Consider the following 10,991-nt stretch of genomic DNA (forward strand, 5'->3'; position numbering starts at 1 on the left):
CCAGAAGTGGCTGTTTAGGATAATAAAACCACACACTTACAGAAGAAAGTATTTTCAGACAGGAGTAAAGCCAACATCTTTGTACAAATGAGGAAACTGAGGCTCTGGGAGAAGTCAGTTATCCTAATTCACTCGTTATTAATAGTGCAGCTGAAATTAGGACCTTCTCCCTAGGTCCTAACCCAAGACCCTCTATTCACTATGATGTGGACGGAGAAGAGCATGACCTCGAGAATACATTGGATCTAGATTAAAGTCCAGGCTCTGACTGTTAGCTGTGGAACCAGCATAGTCAATCCCATTCCTATTTCTTCCTAGGTAAACTGTGGATAAGAACTAATAAGAAGAAATAATACCAGTTTAATATGGCTACTATGAAGTTTGCCTGAAGTATTGTGTACACAAGTTGTATAATCTGAGTGTAGTAAATGGTAGCTCCTTCTTTTACATACTCCCCGTAAAGGTGACAGACAAGGAGGCTGAAATGATATGAGATCATCAACCCAACACCCACCCAAGCAGGAAAGCCCCATGCTTATGCTGGCACACGAGCTTCTCTGGGCATGTTTGCTCCCAAAAGGGCACATCAGTTTCCTGGTTCAATGGCCCTTTTTGTTTTTAATACTCATACTGAATTAATTTCTGGTTTCAGATGAGTTGACATTTGCTTTGCATATGTGAAAATAACTATGGTGGTTTGTTTACTCTAGACACACAGAGCTTTTGTTATCACCAACAGATCCCTGTGAGAACCAAAAGAATCAAACTGAACAAAGATTTTTGCTCAGAACCAATTTCCTGAAGCTGGGAGGTGTTAATCACTCACAGTCCATGAACAAAGTATTTTGTTCTCTCTCTCTCTCTCTCTCTCTCTCTCTCTCTCTCTCTCTCTCTCTCTCTTTCTCTCTCTCTCTTTCTTTCTCTCTCTCTGTTTTGGAAGAACTCACTCCTTTATTGATTCTCTCCCCAGTCTGCCTCTCATTGCCAGCTATCTTTCCCTCATTTGGAGATTTTACCCTGAGTGGAAAAGAATTGGAATGACATTTCCTGCCCCTGGATACACTATTTGACGTCATCTCTCTGTTCCCACTTAAGTCCCTTTCTTGGCCCAAAGGAGAAGTGTGGGAGGCTGGGACTTTGCAATGCCCACATAAGGCCACTGGAAGACTGGTTGAGAGGCAGCAGGCAGATTGTTGCCCCAAAACATGACTTCTCTGGTGTCTATAAACTAACCATTAGAAAGATAGTCTTTGAATTAAGGATGACTTACAGAACTTTCTGAAAGAGAAAGCAAACTCCCCTGAAGGTATAACACACCTGTCCCCTCTAAGTCATCAACAGAAAAGAGTGTCTGGACCAGCAGAAAGTCAGTCATGAGCCAGGTATGCCTGTCTTCTCATTCCAGTTTAACCACTTGCTCTCTGACACCCTTAGCTTATGTGAGCCTCAGTTTCCTCATCAGAAAGTATGGATCAATACTTCCTGCCATACTTTAAAGCAACTGAGGGCAATAGGAGAAGGGGACCAGGAACTAGAGAAAAGGTTAGATCAAAAAGCATTAACCTAGAAGGTAACACCCACGCACAGGAAATCAATGTGAGTCAATGCCCTGTATAGCTATCCTTATCTCAACCAGCAAAAACCCTTGTTCCTTCCTATTATTGCTTATACCCTCTCTTCAACAAAATTAGAAATAAGGGCAAAATAGTTTCTGCTGGGTATCGAGGGGGTGGAGGGGGCGGAGGGGGGAGGTAAGGGAGGGAGTGGGGGGAGGTAAGGGAGGGAGTGGGGGGAGGGGGAAGAAATGACCCAAATATTGTATGCACATATGAATTAAAAAAATAAAATAAAAAAATACTAAAAATGAAAAAAGAAAAAAAAATACTTCCTGCCTTGCAGAACTATTGTAAGAGGGAGAAGGAAGGCACTGCAGGGGACCAGTACTCACGTCAAAGGCATTCCAAAAATAAGTGCTATTATTAGCACCTGTGTGGAAGGCCTCCTTCTTGAGGGGAATTGGGGAAGGTGAGCATTCTTTTTAACAGACATCCAATTTTATGTGGGTCTAAAAAATGTTGCCAGGAAGTAATGTCAGGAGTAATGTTAGGAATGTGTCCCTAGGCAGCAAAAAGGCATTGTGGAGTCCAGGATGACTGATAGCTGAGCCATGGGGACAGAAACAGCCACTGTACTGGCCAAGAAATTGTCATTGAGCTCCTAATTGGGAGCACAGTGCCACAGGAGGTGACTTCTGTGTAAGGCCAGGACTGGTGAATCAGGAGTCCCCAGGAGAACAAATGATGTGTGCTATAGTTTGGATCTGGACTCTCCCCCAAAGTTCAGGTATCAAAGGCTTAGTCCCAAACTTGGGAGGTGGCGGAAACTTTGAGAGGCAGGGCCTCTTGGGAGGTCTTCAGGTCATGGAGATATGTCTGTGAAGAGGATTGTGGGACTCCAGGCCCCTCCTCTCACGCTTTTGCTTCCTCCCCATGAGCAGAGCAGTTTTTCTTTGCCATCTACTTGCTTCACAATGTGCTGCCTTGTCACAGGCCCAAAAACAATGGAGCCAAGGGATCATAGGTGGAACTTCCGAAACTGTGAGCCAAAAGAACCTTTTTCTTTTTATAAGTTAACTTCCTCGGATATTTTATAGTAACAGAAAGTTAACACAAGGTACATGAGACTAGGGTCAGTTCTGAGTGCAGAACTGATGAAGCAGAGTGACGAGAAGAGAAAGTAGAATTGGCGCTCAAACTGCTTTTGCTGAAAAGCAATGTGTCCTTCTTACCATGAATTAACTAAAAACAGGAGAAGCTTCGCATCCCTGCCTCCATTTTGTATCTGTCTTGACAGTCACTTTCCAATCACCTTGGATTCCAGAAAGGACAGAACTGATAACATCTTTATGACCAGGGACTGAAACTTCTCATAAGGAACAGTGGAAACCTGAAGGACAGTCTACCCCTCCAAATAAGGACAATTACCTATAATGATGAGGCTACATTCCGGAGCAGGAGCAATCATCTCATGGGAACCAGATGGCTCCCTTCAGGTGATGACAGAGATAACATCTTCTCTCTGGAACCCCTCTGGGAACCCTTAGACTGAGAAAATGATCAACTAGAACACACCTGTGACTGGGACTGGTTAACTATGCATACTTTGTCCCCTGCCCTCAGTTCTTTTGTCTACTTTTGTATTCCGAAGATGGCTGAAGATGAGCTAAATGCTTACTCTGCCTCTTCCCATGGCATGTCCTGAACCATATAATAAAACCTCCTTTCTTTGCCTTCACCATCCTTCTTTATTTGGCATTTAGAAGCAGGTGGCCAAACCTGGCATATCTCAGGAATTTGGGCCTAGGATCCAAAACTCTGGTTTCAAAAGGATTGGCAGGTAGGGGTCAGTAAGACATGGCATACCTTCACTAGGGCTGGCACGTGGTGAGATTAACCTTGGGATAAAAGTCAACCAGAGAAGACAGGAGGATTTCTGATTATCTCACAGAAGAACACATACCAAGGACCATGAGGGAAACTTTGTAAGGTTATGGAACTTTTGTCATGTCCTTCTGATATATTTTTGCACTTTGCTGAGGGTTTAAGTGACATGCCCAATTTCCCAGAATCACCTCACTGACACGTAGAATGCCTGACCAGGAAAGAGCTTAAATGACACACACAGGAAAATGGGAGGAGAACGGAGCTTAGAAAAATGCATGGTTGCCTGAGGTACTTATCAGGGTCACAAAGTGATTACAGAAGTAGTTCTGAAGCTCTCAGGAGAGTGTGGTCCAAACTTAAACTACCAAGATAGGGAACCAGAGACTGGAAACTAGAGCAGATTGGGAAACTTGTCAGAAAGGAAATGCTGTATACTTCCAGGTCAGAGTTCAGGCCTTCCTGGGAAGGCAAAGGAGCCCTGGAGCAGCATAGACACTCTCTGTGTGATGGAAATGTTCTGTACCTGTGCTTCCAGCAAGGGAGCTGCTACCACAGTGGTTATCAAACACCCAAAGTAGGACTTAGTGTGATTGAGAAGCTACATTTAAAGTCTGATTTATTTTTAATCAAAGTTTGAATAGCTACATGTGGATAGCAGGTACCATGTTGGACAAACCAGCCCTGAGATTCTGGGTGCTCAGAGCAGCAAGAATTGGGGTCTCTTGAGTAGATAGATTATAGTCCACAGAATGGAGGTGGTGGTTCCTAAGACTCAAGCTCAAAGAGGTGGTCTGGGGCCAACTTAGAAGGACTTCTCTGCTGCTGTCTTTTCTGCAATAGTGAAGACTGATGGATATTAGCAGGAGAAAGAAGTTATTGCTTCCTCCCATGCCTCCCTCCTTCAACCTTGGGTTTTACTGGACTTAGGTCTTAGCCATCTCTCATTCATCTTTCAGGAGTCAGGTGTTACCTGCCCAGATACTAATCCTTCCCCCTCCTTCCCCCTAAATGGTCAGTTGGGTACCCACTTCTGTATTCACCTAGAACTTGGGATGCATCATTTTTAGTCACCTGTTGATTTGGCTCTCTATATGACTACTTCTACCTGGCACATAGTAGGTCCTCTGTAAGTTTTTAATTAGGGCAGACAAAGTCACATCACAGTGTCTCACATTCTTTCTGTATGACTTCAGGCATATTAACTCACTTTTGAGCTATCCAAGGAATATTCTCCATAGCATAACTTACAGAATCCCATTTCCTTGCTCTAATTTAACACACCCATACTGAGTCCTTGCTGAATGTCAGGCATTGGACAAGCATTATAGAATAAATGTATCATCATTTCTATCAGCAGAGAAGTCCAGAATTAAGTTTGGAGACATGCACATTTCATCAAAAGCAGACTGATGAAGAGCACATGTGTTGGAGTGGTCTGGGAGCTCTGCAGGCTGGCTTGGCCATTTTTTGACAAAAGCTAACTGACCTTCAAGACAGTAAGCTTTCTGAAGTTCCGTTTCCATCTTTATAACATGGGTTGATTATTCTGTATTTCCTGGGTGTGAGGTTTAAATAAGACTTCATTTTTATGACCAAGCTATTATCAACACGTGATCTTTAATCTCCTATTTAAAATAAAGATAAAAATGGTCTAGAGAACTGGACACGTGTGCCACTGTATGATCTGGCTGGCTTTGGACAACACAAACGTCTTTTCTTCTGTGACAGTTCCCTTCTCCCCTCCCTTAACTGAGCAGGTAGCCTATCTAGCTTTAACCCTCCGACTATATCAACTCAAGACAGCATGTCAAAGACTTCCACTGAGGTATGGGGTGAGAGAAAGGGCTGGGGCACAGTACTGTCATTGAGTTTTCACTTCTGTTGTGGCAATTTCTCACTGGCTGAGCTTCCTTCCTCAGCCCCTCACTCTCTCCCAATCTTATTCTTCCTCTGTCAACAGCACTACCTACCCCTATCCATGCCATCATCCATCCATCCATCCATCAGGGAGCCCCTGTGACGAAATCCTAACTCCCCTTCATTAAGCAGAACAATTTATTTCCTCTTTGTCTTACCTTCTTATTGAAGTATCTCCTCCTAGGGGCTTCCTGTTTATAATCAAATGTATCCTTGAGGTTGTCTTCTTCAATAAAGGATTGGGACTCTAAGATGAAGTTTTTGACCACCAAGCTTAACCACTACGCAGTTTCTTAAAATTAGGATCTTCCTATCTCCTCTTTCCTTAATCACAACGCTCAGCGCAGATAAGCAAATCAGGCTTGGGTGGGTTTGATTTCTAGCTTTTTTTTTTTTAATACTGAAAACCTTTGAAGTTTTCTTTTTGTACATTTCCTCCCAGGTGCCTTGCCAACCCACCCAGAATCATTTCTTGCTGTTTCTCTTTACTTTTCATTGAGAATAGAAATAATTCATCCAAACACATGGAAATTTAGAGAAGGGGTGGAGAAGAGGAAGAGCAAATGAATCTCCTGTCAAAATAGTCTGGGCTTCACATCTGCCCCTTTCACTCAGCCTTTGCTTAAAGTAGGACTGGCAGGCGAGGTGGGCTGGGGGCTCTGCTCAGCACAGCGTCTGTCACTCCCAGTAGAGCCAGGACTGCCTTCTGAGCCATGCAGGGAAGTGACTAAGTGATGACAGGGAAATGGCTGCTAGTTCCAAGTAGAATTAAGCACCTCTGAGGAGGCACAAAGATGTCTCCCTGGACAGCATTTTTACCATGAATTCGCTCTCCCGACAGTCTTATGATCTGAGTGTTTATTCCTGTCCAAACGCCCAGGCACGCACCGATTCACAGACTTATGGAGTTTTATGTTTGGAGCACAAAACAACTTCAAATTTGAGATTCATTTGAAGGGTGCTATAGTTTGGATCTGGAATGTTCCCCCAAAGGCTGTATGTAAAGGCTTGTTTCACAACTTGGTGCTATTGGAAGGTAACGGGAACTTTAAGAAGTCAGGTCATCCTTTGAAGAGGATACTGGGACCCTGACCTCTCTTTTCTCTCTCTTAGCTTCTTGGCCACCATGACAGGAGCAGTTTTACTCTGCCATGTTCTTTCTGCATGATATGCTGCCTAGCCACAGGCCAGTTGACCATGGACTGGAACGTTGTCTGCAACTTATTTTTAAGTTCATTTATCTCATGTTTGCTATAGGTCAGAAATCTGACTAATGCAAAAGGGTAGGACAATTCCAAGAATGCTGAGATTTTTGGACATACTATTCCAGAGACTTAAGTATTAGTCTCTGTTCTGACTCTTAAGATTTGTGTGAACTGATCAAATTAATTGACTTCTTTGGACTTAAGTCTTGTCACTTATAAATTGAGGACACTGAATGAGATCAATAGTTTTTAGATTGCGTTTCAAAGATCTTGTAGTCAGTAAGTTGGGAAAATGGTGGGATAAATAACTTAATATAGAATGCTTTAGTAAGGACCTTATCAGAAACTTTAATATGCTAATGTGCACCATGACTTTCAAGGACAAGGATAATATACAATTTTTCCTAAGCCACCAAAACTCTTCTAACGGAGCAGGTGCCATTCGAGCCACTTAACGGACTTTTGGGGGCACAAACAGTGCTTCTTTTTGACATGTCACTGTACAGTTCAAGAAGGTAGGGAGAAGCTAGAGGGGGCGTGAAGAGCAGTTTCTGAAGTTGCAGAAAGTGCGTTCTCAGGAAGAAAATCAATAAGCATGAGGAGAGATATAAATGACAGTTTGGTTGATTTCTACTTATATGAGGGGCTTTAATGAAGAATTGTAGATCAAGCGAAGGAAGAGTGACATAGACTTTCAATAATAAACAAATCTTCTACATTTGCTCTTGTTGTTACTTTCCAGTGCTCTTCATCCTTTTATTTAGACAAAAATTTCCCATTCTGGTACCATTTTCATTCTGTCCGAAGGACTTTAACATTTCTTGTAGTTCATGCTACTGGTGATGAATACTTTCAGCTTTTGTAAAACTGGAAATTCCTTATTTTGCCCTTGCTTAGGGACATATTTTTAGTCGGTATAGAACTCTAGGCTCACAGGGTGTTTTTTAATACTTTAAAAATATTACCTCACTATTTTTTCTACTTTCACCATTCTAAGTTGCCACGGAGAAATTTGTGGTAATTCTTATCTTTGTTCGTTTGCATGTAAAATGTTGCTGTTCTCAGGCTACTTTACTATGAATTGTTTAGCAATTTGAATGAGATGTGTATTGGTATAGTTTTCTTCATGTTTCTTATGCTTGGGTTTCATTAAGCTTCTTTGATCTGGGGGTTTATAGTTTTCTTAAATTTAGAAAAATTTCAGCCATTAATTCTTCAAATATATTTTCTACTCATATTCCTCTTTCTTGTCATTTTTGGAGACTCCAACTATATAGACAGAAGGCTGCTTGTAATCTTTCTGCAGCTCACTGATATGCCTATCAGTTTTTTTGCAGGGGGGAGGTTCTTTTTTAGTTCCTATGTTTCATTTTGAATACTTCTATTGCTGTATCTTTAAGTTTACTTATCTTTCCCATTGAAATAGGTAATCCACTGTGGATGCCATCTACTGTATTTTTTATCTCAAAAGTTATAATTTTCATTCCCTTAAGTTCTATTTGGTCTTTTTTTTTTATATCTTCCATGCCTCTACTCACCTTGTGAACATAGTAGGATACACCTGTAATAAATGCCTTAATGTCCCTATCTGCTTATTCTACCATCTCTGTCAGTTCCTATTGATTGATTATTCTTATAATTATGAATCGTAATTCATATTAGATTGCTTTTTTGCAACCTAATAATCTTTGATTAGATGTCAGACACTGTTAATTTTACCATTTGGTGCCAATCATTTTTTATATTCCTAGAAACATCTTTGAACTTGCAGTTAAATTATTTTGAAAGTTTGAACCTTTGGGTCTTGCCCTCATGCTTTTTTTAAGCGGCTCCAAAGCAGTATCAGCCAAGGGCTGTTTATTCTCTAGTATTGAGGCATGGCTTTTTGAGTACTCTACAATTGTGCCATTGCCAGCCGGGCTGGAAGGAACAGGCACTATTTACAGTCTTGTGCACACTGGTCACTCTTTTGTAAACCTTCCAGATGGTTTCTCCCAACCTTGGTGGGTTTTGTAAACACTGTGCAATCAGTACCCTCCTGAAGGCTTGGGAAGGAGCTTCTGTTGGTCTGTGCAGTTCTCTCCTTCTCAGAACTTGTCTTCAAGCTCTATCTCTCCTCATCTCTCCAGATTCTCAGCTATATTTTCCCTCTTCACTGAGTTTATTAGGCTCTATTTAAGTTCTCTCTTTGTGCTACATCCTGTAATCTCACTGAGGTGATAATTTGGGGCAATTATAGGGCTTACCTAGTTAGTTAGCCATCTCAAGGATCACTGTCCTTTGTTGCCTAATATCTAGTCATTTGAAAAATCTTTGTTTCTATTTCATTAAGAAATCCCTGTTACTGTATCTCAGGTGGAAACAGAAGTCCTTAACTTAAAATTATTGCCAAAAATTTAAGTTGTGCCTAAGGAACTTTTGGCTGTTACTGTTATAAAAGTGAAAATCCTGAAATGACATACCTAGGGATATTGTGGTATCTTTGTGCTTGGAGACCTTAGCAAAGTGGACAGTTGGCAATTGTTGTGCGTGGTTATTTATTAAGAGTTCTTCCTGAAGCATGTGACAGAAAATAAATTACAACCTTTAGCAAAAAGGGTAGTTTACTGACTTAATGCCCTTTTGGAAAGTCCAAGGAGTTGGGCCAGGAGCATCTATCACTTAACACATGAATGACAGTTTCAAACCCAACTCTTCTTGTGACTTGAAGTCCAAAGAGAATATTCCCTCTCCAATAGAAGTAATCTAATTGACACTTTTGGTCATGTTAACATTTATGGATTAATCTATTTTCAGAAAAACAAGTTATCTAAGTTTATTCTGCATGTTAGTTTAGCTTGGATCTTGTTCTTTAACTTCTCTGCATCCTCCAAAATCTACCCATCCCCCTAATTGACAGCAGTACTAGAATCACATGCAGTGGGGGAAGGACACAGTTAGTCAAAAATTTACCGATAAAACAAGAGAGAGCTACCCCAGATGATCTTTTGAGAGATATCCATTTGCCTGAAAAATTCATAGTTCTAGAAAAAACAAAATAGAACAAAATAAAAAACAAAAAGAAGCTGGGTGTTGTGGCACACACTGTCTGCAATTCCAGCCCTCGAGAAGCTGAGGCAGGAGGACCAAAAGTTCAAGGCCAGCCTGGGCTACATAGTGAGACCATGTCTCAGAATAAATAGACAGATAAGTAAATAAATAAATAAAATTCATGATTCTAAGGATCAAATGGTATTGAAAGTATTTAAACATATTAATTACATATAACACAAATTGATTCCCTAAATTGATTCATTCACAAATTGGTTCATTTCTTAGTTTTAGTGTTTATCCAATTTTTAAAGCAATGCATGCTTACTAAAAATTTGGATAATTGAGAGCATTCCACTGCCTGAAGTAGACCCCAGTAACATTTCAGTGTTTGCCCAAAATGTTAAAGAATTTGATTTATTGGAATTAAAAGAGGACATTCCAGAATGAAGACTGCTCATTTTCTATCTTTCATCTTTATAGATGAAGTTGAATACCAAATCTTGGCATTTATGCTCCCAGTAACACTGAACATATCTTTCAATTAATTATGATATGTGTGCACTTTTGAAGGTCTTATTGCTCCAATTACTTACTAGTTGTGCTATGTGCTTTATTAAATAATACACACATTATTAGCGTCCAGTATCCTGCTGCTGACCCTTCTGCTTCAGAATTTCACTGTAATATGCATTTTATCATGATGGATTTCAGAACGATCTTAAATACAGACAGAAATGGTGAGGTATAGGTTGCACAGAACCCATGGTCAATTTTGTATGGATTCTACCCATCTGTTCCTGCATTCACTGTTCACTTACTCATTTATTCAACAGCCTTTTACTGAACTCAGCTATGTTCCAGGCACTTCCAAGATAGTAGAGAAATACTTATGAATAAACAGATATGATTACTCTTCTCTCATAGCCTGAAATTTAGTGGGAGATATGAGAAACAGTCAGTGAAGTAATTATGGAGGAAACACAATGTTAAAATTTACAAAATTTAGAACAGTTTAAAGTCTGCCTCAGACTTTCCATAGCTCCCCATTGCCTCTACAGTGTGCTCCCAAGTCCTTGGCACAGCATCCAAGGCTTTTTACAATATGGACCTTGCCTCTGATGTGCCTAGTACTCCAGGCACAGCTGATTACTTATCGCCTCCTGGAATTCATACGTCAGCCAAGGAGCTCAGATTTGACTATCAGCTACAGGGAGTCTTTAAGTGGCTCTAAGCATGGCAGCAACAGTCACCTGCTGCATGCTTTGGATAGTGGCCTGCTCAGGTGGAGACATGAGGACAGGTTAGGAAGCATGGAGAGGGCTTCAGTGAGAGAATGGCATGGCCTGAAATGCCAGTGGGAGTGACAGATCTGTGAGATATGAAGTAATTCCCT

The sequence above is a fragment of the Castor canadensis genome, chromosome 2 (assembly GCF_047511655.1).
Source record: "Castor canadensis chromosome 2, mCasCan1.hap1v2, whole genome shotgun sequence".
NCBI classification, from domain to species: domain Eukaryota; kingdom Metazoa; phylum Chordata; class Mammalia; order Rodentia; family Castoridae; genus Castor; species Castor canadensis.